Source organism: Cimex lectularius, unplaced genomic scaffold (genome assembly GCF_000648675.2).
Source record: "Cimex lectularius strain Harlan isolate CLEC.00 unplaced genomic scaffold, Clec_2.1 scaffold17, whole genome shotgun sequence".
In the NCBI taxonomy this organism is placed as follows: Eukaryota; Metazoa; Arthropoda; class Insecta; order Hemiptera; family Cimicidae; genus Cimex; species Cimex lectularius.
In genome coordinates this window covers 811,316-831,277 of record NW_019392640.1, presented here as the reverse complement: position 1 = coordinate 831,277, position 19,962 = coordinate 811,316, and the positions used below count along the sequence as shown (strand labels likewise).

The 19,962-nt window shown below is 34.3% G+C and overlaps 1 protein-coding gene across 2 annotated transcripts in view; it reads left to right on the top strand.

Annotated features, from left to right (window-relative positions):
- Positions 1 to 19,962, top strand: part of LOC106661472 (ecdysone-inducible protein E75) — a 125,334-nt gene that overhangs the window by 72,117 nt on the left and 33,255 nt on the right. The gene's annotated exons all lie outside the window — the stretch shown is intronic.

The following is a 19,962-nucleotide window of genomic DNA, read 5'->3' as shown; positions in this document are numbered from 1 at the left end:
GGTTTTATGCCCTTTTTTTGAGACCATTCGTGTTTTGACATTGTATTTTTGCTTACATCATTTGTTTACTGTTTCTGCAACGTCTACTGCCTTCATTAAGATTTCCGTTGGTCTGGAACTCATCTTAAATGCAACTATGATAAATCATCATAAATCGTCACTGCTTGTTTGTTGGCATCGCTTTTTTTTACATTACAAACAAGCTTCAATTAAATGCATGGGAAGTGTTTAGTTTATTTATGTTATTTTTTAGTTTCAATCAAATGTCCAAGTGATCATTGTGTCTGAGTAATGTAAGAATTTTTTTAAAAAGAAAACATGCTGGAGCATAATATTTATTTAACTTGTTTACCAGACATATTAAGACGGGGCATGAACCTTACCATTCCGTCATATTAATGGTATTAATCTGCTCTACGAATCTTCAAAATATCCTCCGTTCCTATTTTCTTATCATGGAGAAAATCAATTGTTTTTAAAAAGTTCTTTCAATTTCCATCCCTAAATAATTTGAAGAGTAAAATAACATCTAATTTTAACTGTACAGGCTTTCGATTTGAACCGACGAGGATGGAATCATAAGTCTAGTGGTATCATGTCATGAAAAATTTAATTTTAAAAATTCAGATCAAATACTTAACTCTATCATCTAGTGTGTGAATATTTAAGATGGCACGACAGTCATCAGGCTTAGAGCGGTCCAATTGAGATCTAATAACAGTCAATAAATCTTTACTAGGTCGCATTTACACCATCTTTTATACAACATTCAAAAAGTTGTTTTATTACAATACTAATAATTAATTTTAAAAAATAACGCGTTGAAGATGAAAAGGTGGGTCAGAAAGGGGTGAGTAAAGTCGAGGGTTGTCTAAACATACAGTTTATCGTTTAATCATTATAGATAATGATTATTAACTATTGACGTAGACAATTTCAATTTATGTAAATACATTAGAAACTACAAGAAGAACCGTTTGAACGAAATTGTTTGATATCGATATTTTGTTTTGTTATCGATTAGGCGGGTATGTTCGGTGATGAATCAAAGGTTCCCGGGTTATTTAATTTTTTTAATTCTGTATAATTTTTTCCCGATCCTATAAAATATTTTAACAATTTTTTAAGTATCCAAGTGATGAAAATTTGTGCTGAAATTTCCAAGTTCCAAAATTTGTTATATTTTTCTTTTTTTAAATGGGCTAATGAAATCCGGTAATTGTGCCTAATGTTACTATTTAGGAAATTTCAGAATTCACGATTTTTTGATAATTGTATTGACGTATGGCTAGGGATGGATAAGAAGGGTTGGATATAGTCAAGGAAGGTTGATTAGTGCTTTGGAAAGGTTAGAGATGTTAAGGAAGCTTGGAGATGGTTAGACAGGATTGGGGATGGTTAAAAAAGAGGGCTGTGTTTAAACGGGGTTGGATAAGTTTTGGGAGGGTGAGACATGTCTCGTGAGAGTCAGAGTTGGGAAGAAAATATTGAAGATGATTTGGGGTGGTTGGAGAGGGTTAAGAAAGATAGCTGAGGAGGATTGGGGATGGTTAAGGAAGGTTGGAGATGATTAGATATTATTGGAGATATTTAAGGGGAAATGGATCTGGTTAGAAAGGATAAGGTATATTTTGGGAGTGTTGTAGATGATTAGAGATGGTTAAAAAAGGTTGTAGGTTGTTAGAAAAGGTTGGAGAATAGTCGTAAATTGTTAGGGATGGTTAAAACCGTCTTTATTATAATTACAATTAACGCACATCGGAACAGGCAGAATGCCATGTCTCACGTTCATACACAGCCTAGTAGAAATTTTAAAATACGTTCATTCTACTTGTTTCTCTGGATAATACGATAAGATAACATTTAAATCATATCTTTACTTTGGGATATGTCTATGGAAAAAAGGTCCATGATAAATGATAATGGAACTACCTGTGTTGGCTTATATGAGCAGCTATTAGCTGTGTCGATCTAGTTATTAGCAAGCAAAATCTTTGAGATAACAATTTGCCAATAAACAAAAACATTGAATTGATAATAGATATAGTAGAAATATGAACATTGCTTTCTTCTCCTGGTGGTTTTGTTGCATGTTTTATTTGTTTTCTTTCGACATGGTTAATTTTTTCCTGAGTTTCTTATGAACGTCATTGGAAAGCCGTCATCTCCGGAAGTTCGGAAAGCGCGTTTCTATCGGAAACGTAATGGAAAATCGGGTCAGATAAGTGACCCGGCGCGGGCCGGCTGGTGGGGGCTGTTTTCACTTTCGATCTTCCTTGAGTTTTGGTCTATGTAGGCCAGCTGTGGCCAGGTCGTTCACCCAACTCCCTCCTTCGTCCACATGCCCCAATTATGTTATTCGATTATCTCTCCTATCGCAAGCACCATTGATAACGGGCCTCGTCCCCTGTCACAACCGAATCTAATAATAATTCAACGAGCTTCCCTCCGATATCAAGCCCTAAAATCAACAAAGGCACGGCATACTTTTTATCAAAGAGGGAAAATTAAAAGTAAAACCGCACAGATTGTTTTACCAAAGGACAAGTGGAATTTTAACGATTCAAGTAAAACGCTTAAACGAGCTCAAAGCTCTACCGATCAATTTTCCCATGTTTATTTGGAGACATTGCTTTTCGATTTCTGTACATGAAAAAAACATGTCTTAGTTAATCCAAGATTTTTCTTGTTTTAAATTTCAATTAATTAAAATAAAAAAGACAATATTTTCAATGTTCATCTTTTACTAATAAATTTTTTAATGGATCCTTTAAAAAATATTTCTAAACTTTCTTCCAAACCCCTAATGTTACGATCAATTTATCAACGTAATCTATAATTTATACAATTTTTTCTTTTTTTATATATTTTTTTTTTCAGGCAAACTTTCTTTCTCCCACAAAGATGAATCACAGTCCGTAATCTCCCGAAAAGAGAGTGGAAGTCAAATTTCTTCTTTGTTCCTTGCGATATTTATCTCACACATATGTACAGACTCGGTTTTCGTTTCGGTCTAAAAAAAGAAACTTTTTTTGAAGGAATTGAAATTTTGTAGGATACTTGACTCTATTAAACAAACGTTTAATAGAGTCAAGTATCCTACAAAATTTAAAAGATTGAATAATCAAATAGCAGCCTTGTTTTTTTCTTGAATAAAAGTTAAATATGAATTAACATATTTGGTCAAAATAATGCGAATACATGATATATCAATTTATTTCATTGCCATGTAAGTTTATAATGTATTAATACAATAAAAAAGAAACAAAAAATATCAATTAAGGTGTATATATGCTGGGAGGATAAATAAAATTGTTGCTTGAAAGCAAGATAAAATATACAAAGCAAAAAAAAAGACAATTAATTAATTGAATGGTTCACAGGAAGGAAATTGTAATAAAAGAATAACAGAATATTAAAATTTGTAATTGTAAACATATGAGTAAAAAATTTTCCGGTCGTTTTCCTTTTGACCGACGGATCTTACAGGATTCTTAGGTTAATAAACATAGTTTAGCCAAGATTAGTTATTATTTTTTTTCAAATTTCAATTCATATAATTAAAAAAACGATATTTTCATATTCTGTCTTGCACTATTTATTTATGATTTTAATGGATTCTATAAAAAATACGGTTTAATCGCAACTTTCTCACATCCACCCTAAGTAAAATATGTTACATGATCAACTTATCAACGGAATATATAATTTATATATTTTTTCAGAGAAAACATTCTTTTCCCAAAAATGGTGATCACACTCCTTAATTTCCCGAAAAGAAAGTGAAAGTAAAAGTTAAAAAATTCTTCCTTTGTTCCTTGTGATATTTATACCACACGATCACGGGTTCGGGTATCATTTCTATATAAAACAAATTTATTTTATTTATTTATTTTTATTTTTTCTTAATGGAGTGAAAGTATCTTACATTACAAATATTAAATAATCAACTAGCACCCTCGTTTACCTTAGCGTATTGTGAAAAGGGGAATACAAGATATATTGATTTATTTCTTAGCCTTATAAGTTTATAATGTATTGATACAATAAAAAATTTAAAAATAGCAATTAAGACTAATATTTTTTGAAGGATAAATGTAAAACTTTTAAGCAGGATGGGGTAAAATTGTGCAAAGGTGATAAAAAAAAAAACCTTTATCATTTATTTCTTAACTGAGTTAACAGGGGTTAATTCCGATAAAGAATGGGAATTTGATCATTTATAATTTTAAACAGCTGAATTAATACATTTTACATTTGTTTTCCCCTTTGACCGACCGACAGGCGAGTAAGCCTCGGATTCTTCGGTTTCACTTTCGTCCTCGGGCGACTAGAATGTCCGAGGAAAGAGAAGGGATCCGTACCCAGTACACCTCTTGCTCTTCCCATTTTTTCCCAACGCTTATAATACCCCAGGGCATTTTTTTAAGTATGATTTCGGTAAATCTGGCTTTTTTTTTAATACAACCATAGAGTCGTAAAAATATGCCTACAATACAAATAATAATAATGTTTTATTTGAAAATAGTTTACACCTTATTTATTCAAAAATCGTGAGATGCGGAAAAACATTTTCTTTATCGTGCCAACGTTTCGATCTTTATTGAGATCATCTTCAGGGCTCAAAGTGTTTGTCTTCTGGGTAATTGTGCAATTCTTAAGTGTCTCAACAGATGAAGATGATCTCAATAAAGAGCGAAACGTTGGCACGATAAAGAAAATGTTTTTCTGAAACCTACATCACACCAGACCGCATCTCTCGATTTCTGAATAATTATCGATTAACGGTCACTAATCACCACACATAGTTTACAACGTTTTTCAGCAAGTAGGTGCGGCATGAACAATATCCATCCAGATATCTTTTGTCATTGGAAATAAATTTTGTTATTAATATATTAATTGGTCAAACGGACATCGAAATTAGTGAATTTAATTGGAAATAAAAAGAAGGCGTAAATAAAATAATAATAAAAATAAAAGAAATATCTAACATGAATTCTTAAAAAAACTCAAGAAACTAAATTTAACTAAGCATAACTAACTTAAATTAAACTTTTACACAAACAATAGAAAGTGCATAAAAAATAAGCAGTATAGAGAGGAGTAATTACTTTATTTTTTAAGGTTATTTTTTAAGAAATGATATTACTGCACAAGCTCGTACAGCCAGTCCTGATGGGCGTACCGTATGATAGCCCGAATACTTACAATATTTCAACTATTCAAACTATCTACTAGTTTTGATTTTGTAATACTAAAAGTCCCAAAATTTAATCATCTTATTCAATCTACACATTTCGCAAAAACATGAATGATACATTACTAATTTTGTGAATTACTGACCACCACCCGTTATCTCCTTTCCACCTCGCACCTAATTTTGAATAACCACCTAAGATCTGATATAAAGAAACCATCGGATATGAGAGTCTTTCTTAAAATTAAATAACCCGGAATGTATCGGGTTGTCCGGAAAATAATGCAGGATTTTAAGTTTTCATTAAAAAAAATCTATATAAAATATTCTGTTTANGTATGGGAAATTATTTTGATTAAAGAACATTGCTTTAAAGTAACTAGTTTCTTTTTTTTTGTTTAATACCAAAATCCTGCATTATTTTCCGGACAACCCAATAGTTCTCTGCAAAAATTCAGAGGTTTGATCGCGGTGTAACTTTCTTCTTCTTGGTGGCTTTGGGCTGTATTTTTAAGTGTTTTGAAATGCCCATACCAGCTTGAATGCACGGCATTTATATTTCTGCAAAAAGACATGCCACTGTGCAAACTAAAAAATATTGGTGGATATAATCTTTAAGGCCGTTATTTTTTCCAGTCGCGTCCTATGGGACATATTAGATTTCAAAACGAAGGAGAAGTAGAGAGTAAAAGTATAAACAAAAAGTAAATCTGTGGCCTGATGAAATGGGAATAATAATAATTACAAATACGGCACGATTTGCATTTTGTGTATATTTGTCTGGGCTTTATTTACGTTTTAGCAGTTTATTTCACTCAACGCTGAGCAGATATCCGCTGAAAATGGCAAATATAGGTCTACAAGAATAGATCTGGTTTATCATTAGCGATCAATACTGCTGTCGACAGCTTTGGACGAATTTTTTTCTCACACAAGTTACATTTGTTATTCGACAATAAACAGAAACAAAGTTATTATTAGGCGAATCAGTTTGGAAATAATAGATGCGATAACGAGATAAACTAAGGCGGCGTGATGATTTAACAACGGTGAGAGTCAATTTTTCACACCAGGACCCGGCGATAAATAACCTGGGCTGCTTGTTTCTCTTCAAAAAGCAAACAAAAAGCTCGGAAAAATTAAAAACAGATATAAGATAAAACGAGATTGTCGCCCCCCCCCCCCGGGGTTTGCCCTTATTTCGCGCTCGGGTATTGGGATTTCTGTTGAGGCTGTTTCGGGGCATTGCCCCTCTCTGAAAGTGGGGCACGGCGAATGGCCTTGTTCAGCCGGCCGGGTCGTTGCCCCAAACGCCAATTGGGTCACCCCCCCCCCCAAACAAAAAAACACCAAGAACAAGACGGTCACTCAATACACTCTTATTTTTCATACTCTCTCATAATATGTATTTACGTAACTGACTTCGCTTCTCGCCTTTTAAAATACTTTCCCGATTGTTTTCATTCACAAAGCGCGCCCGGCTCGGATTTATTCTCGGATCCTTGGGAATAGTTCGAAACTATCCGACTCTTATTTAACAACATTTTCTCATAAGAATAAACTAACCTTAACACACAAAAAAGACATGGAGGAATTTTGAGGTTTAATTGCTCGAATTGTCCTTCAAAACATCAAGCCCTTTACCACAAAATGAAAAAAATTTGTCCACCAAACGACTCATTCACATGATATTGCAATTTTCTTCCTTCATATATTTTCATCTACAATTGTATATGTATTATATACAACCAACAGATTGGATAAAATATAACATAAATTTGATATGAAAGGAGAGCAAACTGAACATTACAGGAAGTTTTAATAATCGGAAATTCAGGAAAAAAATTATTTTCCGACAAGCCTTCGGGTGATTTCATAAATGGAAATTTTTGTAGTTATTTTTTATACATCTGGTCTGTCTGTTGAATGCGTTTCACCTTCCTCAGAATCGTTTATGATATGCACAAAGAAGTCCAAAATATCAAAAATCTCACTAAGACATCACGGCGAAACGCGTCTTAAGTTTCAAGATTCATGAAGTAGCAAGTTCATCACCCCTGCAGGCGTTATGAAAAATCTACCACAACAAAAGACACGAAAGTTCTTCATCTATAAACCAACTGGAAATAATTTAAGGGTATATTCAGGAGCAGGCGCTCAAAGATCAAAAGCGCAGCCTATGGACTGGCGAGTACATCCTTTACAGTATTTTTATTTCCAGATGTGCCTTTGGGTGTTTTCAAAAAGTGAATTTTCCTAGTCCTCTCTTTTTATCTGGCCTGTCTGTTAAATGCGTTTCACCTTCCCCAGAAGCGTATATCATATGTAAAAGCAGTCCAAATAATCAAAAATCACACCAATCCATCTCAGAGAGAGGAACGGTCTGACAGACCAAGATGGTTAGATTCGACCAAGCTGCGTATTCATCACCACCCCAAAAGCGAGTTCATCTGAAACAATCTACCAAAACAAAAGGCCTAAAATTCATATAAATCAAGTCCCGATAATTAAACAGGTAATTTAATGGGGTCAAAAGCGCAAACTCGCAAATAGCTCGATGTGTTACGTTATATTCTCCTTTTCCAGGATCCCTCCAGGCCACTACGAAAACTGGAATGCCACGGGCGTCGGGATGAAACCGAAAGCCAGAAGGGAAAGTCGGCCCCGTCCACTTTTCCTTTCCCCAAAAGAATGAAAAGAGCCCACCCAGACAGGAGCCCTGGTCTACGCGAAACGCACGAACCCCTTTCTCTCGGCAAAAAATTGTAATTTTATTCAATGTTTGGTATAACAAAAGTCCATAAATTTTGCCGAAATATTTTACACATTAACTATCTTTGAATAATTAACATTTCAATGTTTTCCTATGTTCTTACTGAAAAATTTATTAAATTTTTATTTGCGGATACTCGGTGATATAACTATAGTTGATTATTTACAACTAAGATAAGGAAAAAGTTTATAAACAACACAACAAGAGAGTCACTGATTATCAAAACTGTACTTATTCGAATGTATGTCAAAGAGCCACTGGGGTAAGTTTACAAACTGACGTAACACGTAAATATGATAACCTTAGGCGCGTTGGCTGTGTATTCTGCATATAATTTAAATATTTTACATACATTTTAATTTTTTGGGAGGGGAGGGGGTTGCATTACTTGATATAATGTTCGAGTAATGAATTTTTTAGAAATATGCCTACAGTTTTAATGTTTAAGTTAATTATTCATTACCTCGAGGGTGTAAATAAATAATAAAAGCTCAATATTTACCCGAATCTGCTGGGTTAATTAGTCATTAGATTTCGAATAAAAACGACTAATCGAAATGAAACTAATTATTGCAAATTGTGTCAATTTATATTGAATCAAATAAACTAGTGCCAATATCTTTGATGATTAGAATGATGGTTTTTAAAAGAAAAATGCAGAAAAATGCAAATTTTAAACAGTGTACTTAATCATTCTTATTCAAATTTAATTTACTCCGCCATATCTGTACATTTATTAAATCTAACTGTTTTTATAGTACGAGTACAATTATGAACAAAATTATTTAAGAAATTTAAGAAAATTTATTTATTCTAATGTTGTGTTCTTCCATTTTTATAAGAGATTTACCAATGCGTTGTAATATCGGTTTGAAAGTCTGAACGATCCAAGTCCCAATATAGGGCAATTTATTTACTTTGTTTTATTTTTCTTTTACGAGGGTATTACAACTACGAGGATATTTGAACTCAGGGTGCTTTGGAAAAAAGCCCATTTTTAAGGATGTTGGGTTCGAATGCAGGACCGCTGGATTCGAACTCGGGGCCTTTACCTTACAGTGATGAACGCCGGGTCAACGACTAAACCACCGACGCCCCAATCATTATCTTTTTCTAAAATAAAATAAAACTGTTTTAAAATAAAGCTCAAAGTAAATAAGTAAAAATTATATAAATGTATATTTATAAATTATTGTTTTTGTTTTGTCTAAACGAAATATTCGTGTTCCTGATGTGTTATAATAAATTCCACATCAAATCTATTAAATCTTTGTAAATCATACTATTGAAAATAGTAAAATTTAAAATATCTCGGTTTATCTAATATTTTATTGCAGACTTTAATATTTGAGTTAAAAGGACCTCTAAAAAGTTGAAGTAATGCGAATGCGTGCAATTTTAATTTATATTTAGCATTTTAATTTTATAGCTTTTATGATCTTATTGTTGTTAATAAACATCTCAAAACGGTTATTATTGAGAAAAAGAAAGTTTGAGAATTTAAAAAAAATTGCCGGTAGAATTTGTTTTAATGTTTAAGCGAAAATGGTGACGTGACAATGGCGATGGGGTCATAGTATTGAAGCAATGGATAAACGTCATATATTCCTAGTGATTTTTTCCCCTTTGGTGACCAGCTTTCACGTCGTGAGAAAGCAAAAATTACCAGTCTGTGGTGCAAAGAGCGTAAGTGTATTGTATGGACTTCTTTTTCGGTACTACGGCGGGGGGGGGGGGAGAACGGCTTAGGTAACGCGTTACGTCAGCATGTACTTGAGCTGGCAGACTCGGGTTTATAGCTTTCTATCTCGATGGAAAGAGGTCGGGTGCAACGTCCTACGCGGCCGGTGCCGAGGGGTGGGGGCCTGAGCGAGGCTAGCGCGGGCCGGGGCAACGGCCGGATGACCCCGTTCTCCGGGGCCCCTCGACGAGGCTAGCAGATTTAAAGCCCTATACCAACCACTTGGCCCAGATAGGACACATGGGTGAACGGACTCTTTCTGGGGTAACCTTCTCTCCCCAACACACATACAGGCGCACATACGCACACACACGCGTGCGCGCACGTTTAAAATTTATTTTTGCCTCGAGCCTTATCTCTTCTTCTTGGCCAAAGTCAATATCCATAGTAAGCAGTTTTCCTGAGATTCAACTCCCATGAGTAAAAAACAAACAACACGCATTTTCCTTAGAATAACCTGAATAAAAAATTAATCAACACTAAATCCATTTAAATGTTTTAATCCATAATAAATCGATCTACTGAGCCCTCATCTTCAGGTGCCACTTAGCAGGTTTATGCCTACTTTGTACTAATACTTTTATACATTTTTCTATATCTTCCCAATGATAATTGCTTAATTTTTAAAAGATAAAAAGTGTCAGTACGTCAAAATCAGCAAAGAGAAAGGAGTAGAAAGTTTTCTTTTCACACATGTAGACACGGATTGCATGTAGTTTTTAAATAACGAGAAGAGGTCATTTGCAAGGAAAATTTCGAAGTTATGAACTGCCAAAACATATTCAAACAAAAGAATAGGTGAAGTACAAAGTTACAGGCGTAGTATAAAGACTTAGTGCCTAATAAATAAATCACAATAATACGTCAAGCATATTTAGTCATCATGTATAATCTCATTAAACGAAACTAATCAAGACAAAAAACTTGAAAACTTCCACTTCTGTTCAATTGTTATTGGAATAAGATTTTTAGCTTTATTGCGTTCTCGATGGTCTTCTGTCAATAATTTAATACATAATCTGTTAAATATTTAATTTGGCCTTTGTTGAAATTCTGGGCAGAGAGTTTTTTGATAGGGAGAGCGCATACTCTAAACTACAATATAAACACAAAAATCTATAGATGACTGCTTCATGGCTGTGTTTTTTGTTTTTTTTTAATTATTTTTCTTACTTTTAAAACCCCTTTGTATGTCTGACCGCTTCTTTGACCCGTTTTATTTATAAAAGTCGTATAGGTAAAAGTGTGTCGGACTGAAAATAGAGGCGGGGCTGATTTCTGGTCATTCACCGGCCCAGGTGCCTCCGTCAATTTCGACGGGGGTTGCACTACCTCAATAACGATTCACTTTCGCCTTCGACTGATGACCGTCGTACTTCGAACCCTTTTCAAAAACAGTGCTATAGACTTTTAATATATTTATATAAAATTCCAAACGTGCATTGCTTTTCCCCAGATTTGCGATTATCTTAATCGGCACTTTATCTCCTTCCTTGACCCTGTTTTTATATACTTACTTCAGCTGCCTATTTATTTTTCAGGTTATTCTTTTTAGAATCTTGTTTGCAACGCGAATTTTCACTTTATTGAGTACATGGAAGTAACCTGACACTTTCCATTAAGCAAATTGACGCAGTAGATTTACGTAAGATGTGTGTCGAAGAATTGCCCGGAATTTTTTTTATCTTTTATTTTCTCTTTTAAGCTTCACTCGTGACTGTATGAATATGTTAACCCCGGGTAATCTACTCTCGTTTTTTGGTATTATTATGACGTATTTTATGTACTAAATGTATCCAGGAAGTCAAACCGCTGGCCCAGTTTCCCTCTCGGAATCGAGTCGTCACGTTTCCTTCCCATCGTTGTTCTGCTCCGGGGACTGGGTTACTTGTTGCTCGTCATGGCGTTACGTCTTCTTTCACCAAAAGTAAAAGTGGTTCTCGCCCGGTCTCCTCCACTTTCTCTACTCCGCGCTCTTTCCTTCCCATCCACTTTCTAATTACGGCTCTACTTTCGTTTTCGTACACGGAGATAATTATGGGAAATGCCGCGCAATAGGAATAACACTTGTTTTTTTATAACCTGTGAAAAGTTAAGTTCCATAATTAATTGGATTGCCGCCGTTGGAAATTTAAAGTTCTGCGTCGGGGTAGGAAATTGGGACGGTTCAACAGTCGAAAATGTCATTTTTCCCTCTACAAATAGGTCCCGGGTTATATTTAGCCCCGGGCTTAGCGCTTTGGTAAAATACCGAACGGGGGCGGCAGGGGGTGAAATGCTAGAGGTCGGAGTTGAACGACCTCCCTTTCCTCCACCGACCCGGTTAATTCTCACCATTTCATATCTTCAACCCTTTTGAATAACAAACCACCCTCTTAAATTTGAATAATTTGCTCTTTTAACCCAGATTTTCACTAAATGTTTTTCTTATATTTACCACCGTCCATAAGAACGTATTTATCACAGCTTTAATCATTATTTCAATGTAATTGAATGAACGGATGGAACTGTTTTACTATGATTGTTGCTCCCTGATCTGCGGACAGGGTTCGTGCATGTAAATAGAAAGGTGAACGACCCCGGTAGTTGTGGGCTTGCGCCCTGCGGGGACGGCAGTTCGCGGGGGCGGCAGTGGCTTCAGTACGAATCCATGGGGCGGCAAGGCCAAGTCTTCATTGCTTCAGGTAAAGTTCCACCATACCTACAAAGAATTTTTTTTCGACTCGAGAATTTATTCTTTCGGGTCGGGACCAGGCTGGTAATTGATTAAATTGTACTCGGGAATGGAGGAGGTCGAAATCGAAGGAGTTGGGTAATTGGGCGAACCAAGGTTTACCCAAGCCGTCGGTCGTTACCCCGGTGGTCCAGATCCGACGGAGAAGTCGAGGCCCTTCCACGACATGTTTACACACTTACAAAAAGCAAAAGAAAAAAAAATTCGAATTAAAATAAAATCTAACTCAGCGGCCACTTCTTCCCTAAACATTTTACAATCACTTTCAAATAAAATATTATCATAATCGAGTACATACAAAAGCTCAGGGGGAACTTATTTCTCCCATATTCCTTCAAAATAAATTTTGGCTATTCAAACTTCCCGCAAAAAAATTGTAAAAATTACAAGTACAGATAAATCAGAATATAAATCATACAAAAATAGTATTTTATTCGATATGTACTTATTCTGAATCTTATAAATTTATTATGCATATCCTTTTCAGAAATTATTTGATGATTTATTTGCATATTTTTGTTATTGCTTTTTCAATTTGGATGTCTTATTAAGCGTTCATTTTTGCAAATTTGTGTTATTACATTTTCGATTTGGATGTCTTCCATTGATTTTGAGGAAGAATAAATGCTCAGATGGAAAATAAGCTATGCTATATTTAATCACAATTTCTTTTGACACTCCCTACAAAAAAATATTAAAAATAATCTTAAGAGTGCTGATAAATAAAAATATAAATCATACCAACAATGTTTTTTAATTATTTTATTCCAAATTTATTTATACTGAAACTTATATATGTATTAAACATATACTTTCCATTAATTATTTAACGGTTATTTTCTTCTGTTATTGTTTTTTCAATTTGTAAGTATTCCAATGAATTTGAGTTAGAGCGAAAGCTTCAGGAGAAACAATTTTTCCCATATTAATTCAGATTATCTTTTGGCCATTGTAATTGTATATTATAAGTGCCGATAAATCACGCCCAAAATTTTATTACTTTATTTTAAATATTTAACCTACATTTATTAAGCATATACATTTCATTAATTATTTACCCGCTCATTTTTGCAAATTTTGCTAAATACTTTGTTGATTTGGATGACATTCATTGATTTTGTGGATAAGCTCAGGGGAAAACCAGGTATATTCACCCACAATCACTTCTGGCCATTGAAATTTCATGAAAATATTATCGTAGAAGTGGTTATAAATCAAATTTATCTACTGTCTTCTAATATAAATTATAATATTATTTTGTTATTATTTTATTCGATATGTATTTATACTGAAACAAAGAATTGTTAAGCATATACTTTTCATTAAATATTTAACAGTTTATTTGCGTATTTTTGTTATGGTTTTCAATTTGGAAATCTTTCATTGAATTCATTGACATTCCGACGATAAATTTACCTTAAAATTTTGAAATTTTTAAGGAATAATTTTACAGACATATGCAAAACTCATTTTAGTAAAAATAGAAATTAGTATTTTAAAAAAGGGCTTAATCTTAAGCTATTTTTAAATTTATAGTAGTATGTATTTTGGGTATGTATTTATATATCTATACATATACATCTATATCTATATCTGTATATATATATATCTATATTATATATACATACAATTTCGTGACTGATTGACAGACAACGCACAGACCAAAACCCTGGATCAAAAGGGCTGAAATTTCGACAGTGCATTCCTATAACGACATGACAGCCGCTTAGAAAGGATTTTTTTAAATTCTATCCCATCAGAGATCATATGGACATTTTTTTTATCATGTATAGACCGGAGTGAACTGAAGAAGAGAAGAAAATCTGAGAAAGAAGAAATTATTTTACAAAGGCAAACTAACCGTCTGCATCGCATAGGAACGATACATTAAAACATAGTCCCGCGTGGACGATGTTGCGGTTTAAAGCCAGTATTTTTATAAATTGAAATAAATTTTCGTCTTTTGTTTGACTACAAAGACTTACAGGAAGAGTTACGATTATTTTGGTTCCAATCAAAGGAATATTGTTGAATAGTTCATTTAACCAATTGAAGTAATATCGAGAGTTATTTTTTAAATTAAAACTTCCATCTGAATTGAATCATTGTTTTTCCTTTCTTTTGTCATTTCTCTCGATTTGTTTCACTTTCCATCTGGGCATGCGTTTGGTGCGTTGTCGGGGACGGGAGACGCGAGGCCGGGCACCCTCGGGAGGCGGGGGAAACGCTCTCCGGATAAGTGTTGTAAGGTTAGCCTGACACGGTTAGGAGTCGAAGACCTTAAGTCGTCGAGGGCGAGCTGGAAGCCAGTCACCGGCGTTGCACCATCGCAAGGGCGGTGGGCAGACATCTCGGAGGGCGCGCGCCCCTTCTCCGAAGGCCCTTCGGGATCTGGGCCACCGGGCGAACGACCCCGCTTGGGCAAACCTTGGTTCACCCAATTACCCAACGCCTCAGAATCGACCTCTCTCCCTCCACATCTCACCGTTTACTATTAATAATATACAACGGATAGTGTTTAAAGGGGGAAAAAGATTAAAAAAAAAAGATTTTTCTTATTGGGAAAATTTCACGGTTTTTTTGACATTTTTTTCGGTCAGCAAGAAAAGATTATTCTCGCCAAAGAGGTCTTAATTTCAAAATCAACCTTGTAAAAAACAAACTCGGTTATCATTTTTCTTCCAACTTAGAACATTGGTTTATTCCATCGCACTCGCCCACCAAACCTCCTCGGGATTTATTTCTATTCGTCTACTCTCCTCTACCGATAGGTTTGAAAATTGAAATCCGTCCATAACTCGAGTGTTGAATATTGTTTGCCAGAAGATGCCTGGGGAAGGGGAAGAGCCAAGGGCGCACCGTCCCAGATAAAGGTGGAGTCAGTGAACTCGGTCCAAGGTTTTCACTTTCAGCCTTCTCCCCACTCGGTCCTCCGCCAAACCTGCTCAGCCCCGCGCTCCGGGAATAACCGATTCCTTAGTCATACGGACACACGTAACAGCAGATGTTTGAAATAGGAAATGCCTACTAATTTTAGACGACGACCTCCTTTTTGGACTTTTTCGATGGTGGGGAAAAAAAATCAAAGTTTCGAAAAAGATCTTCTTCTCAACTTAAACCCCTTCCAGCAAAGATCAACTTAGAACTGTTTGAATCTGGTTCTAATTTAAGAACAACAATAAATCGAAAACACTCGCTTTGTTTAGCATGGGAAACCGCCAAAACCTATCTCTCTACGTCTGGGCTTGTGTACTTAACATACTTAAACTTGTGGTAGGAAGTTATTTAAAAAAATCAAACGTAAGAAGACTTTAAAGTATGAAACGGCACTATGTATACCTAAACTCTGAAATTTACGATTTTAATTTGAAGATAATTGTAGTATTAGTGTGTATCAACTTATATGGTCCACGTATTTAATGCGGAAATGATGAACGTTAGCAAAAAATATTCAGTTAATTTTGGCTAGGAATCGCGTGGTTTTAACAGATTTAACATAACTTTCTCACCTAGCTGGGAAATGACACTAACTTTGTCATTTTAAATGAGAATCCCATATTTTTATAGTACAATTAGGCTCTAGAGTTTATTTTATGCCACTTTTATTGAAAGGAAAATTTTGATAGGATCGACCATTTCTGAGTTACGCCCGACAGAAGACGCGTGATGGGGGTACGCTTTTGTAACAACACGGTCCATCCCCTTTATTTCGAAAACGATTAACTTTAGGGAAAAAAGGGTCTTATACAAACGTCAAGTTAATTTTGGGTGGAATCGCGTGGTGGTAAAAGATTTAATGTAACTCTCTCATCTAGCTGGGAAATGTCACTAACTTTGTCATTTTAAATGAGGATCCGATATTTTTACGATAGAATTCGATTCTAGAGCTTATTTTATGCCACTTTTATTGAAAGGAAAATTTTGATAGGATCGACCATTTCTGAGTTATGCACGACGGAAGAAACCTGGGCTTTTATGCTTTTTGTAACATGATGGTCCTGCCCGTTTGAGATTTAAAATGCAGGGATTTATAGCGTGCCTTTTTGCGAAGGGAGCGTATTTGGGCACTTATTATAAACATAAATTTTAATAAATGGTCAAATCTGCAACAATACGTAACAACAGCAGAGAGTCATTTTAAAATTAAAATAAATACTTTTTTGTAAATAGTTCTTTTTTTCTAAAAATTAATATAAGCTAAGCGTAAAACCAACCTCATTATCCCTAACCTATTTGGAGATTATTCCTATCGTAAATTCACTTGGTAATACTAATCGTTTTCGACATAAACGGGGAGTGATATCTTGTTACAAAAAACATACCCCCCTCACGCGCGTTCCGTCGGGCCTCCAAATACACTTCATTAAAAACTAATCCCCAACAATACATATTCCATGAAAAACTATGCTCATCATTTAAACCATTAGCCCGATGCATGTCCAATATCACATCCATGCTCTGGGACCTCCTTACAAATAGTGTTCAGAAAGCTGGCAGAGCAACAGTGATCGTTGCCTCCTCTCAGGATCTATTTAAACGATAAATAATATTCTTCTCATTAATGTATGTAAGTAAAAATTAGTAATAAAAAATATTTGTTTAAATAATCTACTTTTGTAATGTACAAAAAAAAATCTACCTTTAACAAAATGAGGAATTTCATCTTGGGGTCTACGATATGATGGTCATTTCCGATCATTTTCGCTGTTTTGCTCAGTGACAGATGAACGGAAACAAATTAACTTGTTCAAAATGTACGAAAAACCAAATAACTGCGGTTAATATTGCATGTAATATATCAAATTTTCCAAAAATATTAGGGTAATAATGATGGAATACTTCTATTGGTATAGAATTTTATTAAAGTTTAGTAATTCCTGTCGTACAAGAGGACTTGAAGTCCAACTTTAGGGTGGCCCGGATGGGTCCAGCAAGTTTACAATTCTTTATATGATAATTCTGACAAATAACTCACTAGTGAATGTGTTTGTTGAATAAAATTAAAATAGTTTGAAGAAGTTCACTAGATATTTGTCCAAATCTTCACCAGAGCAATGGCAGTGAACCAAAAAATGAATAGGAGTACTTTACAATTTTTTCAAATAATTATTAAAATTTCACCGTATATGCTGGAATTGGAACCTTGAAATGTGGCAAAACGTGGTCCTAACTACCCGACTTCTCAGTCTACATCTTTAATAAATTAAAGACAAAATATTGAATTATTGTATAATACGTGAAGAATTGTTTTGTGTATTAATATTTTTTAAGGAACGGTAAATGTTTTAAAAGATTGTTTATTCTATGGTGTAGGTGGATGGAAAAGAAGTTGAAAGATTGTTCTGTAAATTAATTTTTATAGAACAAGGTTTTACGCGCAAAAGTACCTTATGAAAATGGTATTTCTTTAAACAGTTAAAAGAGTTATTGTTGTTTGTTCAAATTTTGAAAATGTAGGAGACTGAACAGGCTTTAGTATCTATTTTAATCGAATGAATTAGAGAAAATGGTTCATTTATGAAGCAAATTGAGGGAAAGAGCTGTTGCATAAAATACTTCCGTAGTATAAAAATAAAAAGGGCGTGCATTGTGCCGTCCGGGGGCGGCGGATCGCACGTGGTCGTGGGATATGGCGGCGACCGCGTGAGTCTAAATTTACCGCCGGTGCGCCGTGTTACATTAGCCTCCTCGTGGTCTCCATGCCCGCAACGCCTTCCGGTCTCGAGGGCTTAGCATAAGCGGAGCCCCGTTCATAACACGTGACGCCGCCGCCGCCTGTTCACGTGGGCCCCCGCCCCCGGCGCGCCCGCGCACTCACCCCGATCCCGCCCCTATGCACAATCCCCAGGTCAGTTAATATTTACAAATAAACCTTTGGGATAGGAACGTTTTCCTTTTCTCTCGTTTGCCATTTTGGTCGCAATCATTTTATAAGTAAAATAAATTCCCAAATCTGTTTGAAATCTGTTTTTGAGAATGCCATTACTCTACTCACATTTCCCAGGTATGTTTTTAAATTAAAATTTTTAAAAGTATGCTGTTTTTACGATGTTAATAGTAATAAAATATATGTTTTAAAGTTCAAACAGCCATTCAGGAACACATGAACAAACTCCAAACTAACTGTCAATACAAAAATATTGTAAACAAAATATTAGTGTTTTTGGTTGATTGGCTAGTCGTTTCACTATTTTTCTGCAGTAAAGTGAACATTGTCAATAAATTTAACATGAAATATTGTGTTTATTTATTTAAATTAAATAATTTAAAATGTTGTTTCAAATTATTGTATATCAGTAGGCATTAAAATTTATAGAAACCTAATTTACATGAAATTAATTGTTCATTACAAATTTATTTCATCCTCGCCTTATTTTTAATGGGAAAAAGCTTAAATTTACATTTTTTTGGATATGATATTCTTATCGAATTAATTTATTGATCAGCTATGCAAACATATAGTAAACAACAATAAAACTTTGCGGAAAACAAGTCTGTACATTCTAATAACTAAAGAAATGAATTTTTTTATCAATTATCATTTTCTGTGGTATCCTCGGCTTTTTTGTAGTGAAAAAGTTTAGGTAGTTTAAAAAATTTATGAATATGATGTTTTTCCATAATTTCTTTATTGATCATACATGTAGTAAACACCAATTAAAATTGTTAGGAAAGTAGCCAGGAAGTCCATGTAACTAGAGAAAGAGATTGTTTTAATCTTCAATCAATTGGGGCATCCTCACCTTACTTATACTGAAAAAAATACGATTAAACATTTATGGATATGATATTTTTTATACAATTTATTTGTGTGTTAACTATACTTAAATATAGTAAACATAAATTAAAATTGATGAAAAAGTAGCGTGGACATTATAATAACTAAACATATAGATTTTTAGCATCCTTGGCTCATTTGTAGAAGAAAAATTCTGACGTTTAACAACATTTATACGATAAGTTTATAGATTTCATTTATTTTTTGGCTATTTATACATAGTACTTTATAAAAATAGTAAACACAAATTAAAATTTATTGAAATTTATCCTGGATATCCTGGTAAATAATTGAACATCGGCTTATGTGTAGTGGTAAAAAACTGAAAAAAAAACTACTAAATTATTGGTTATATGGTTATTCGTTTAATAAAAAGGTCAAAGGAGAACATGTTAATCAATTTCTGTTTGTATTTGCAATACTGACGACAGGGAAGCTTAATTTTTTTTAAATTGATTCCCATAAATTGTTCTTGGCCCGTCTATTCTAGCTGTTTTCCGTTCCTCACTGCGCGTATGAGTGCATCGTAAACCAACGAGATTAAATTAACATTTACATCATTTTTTTTGTTTTTGTTTTGTACTTTACAAGGAAAATTAGATCACTACAATCTTTAATTATATAAATTATAANACATGTGTGGTGATTAGAGACCGTTAATCGAAAATTATTCAGAAATCGTGAGATGCGGTCTGGTGTGATGTAGGTTTCAGAAAAACATTTTCTTTAACGTTCC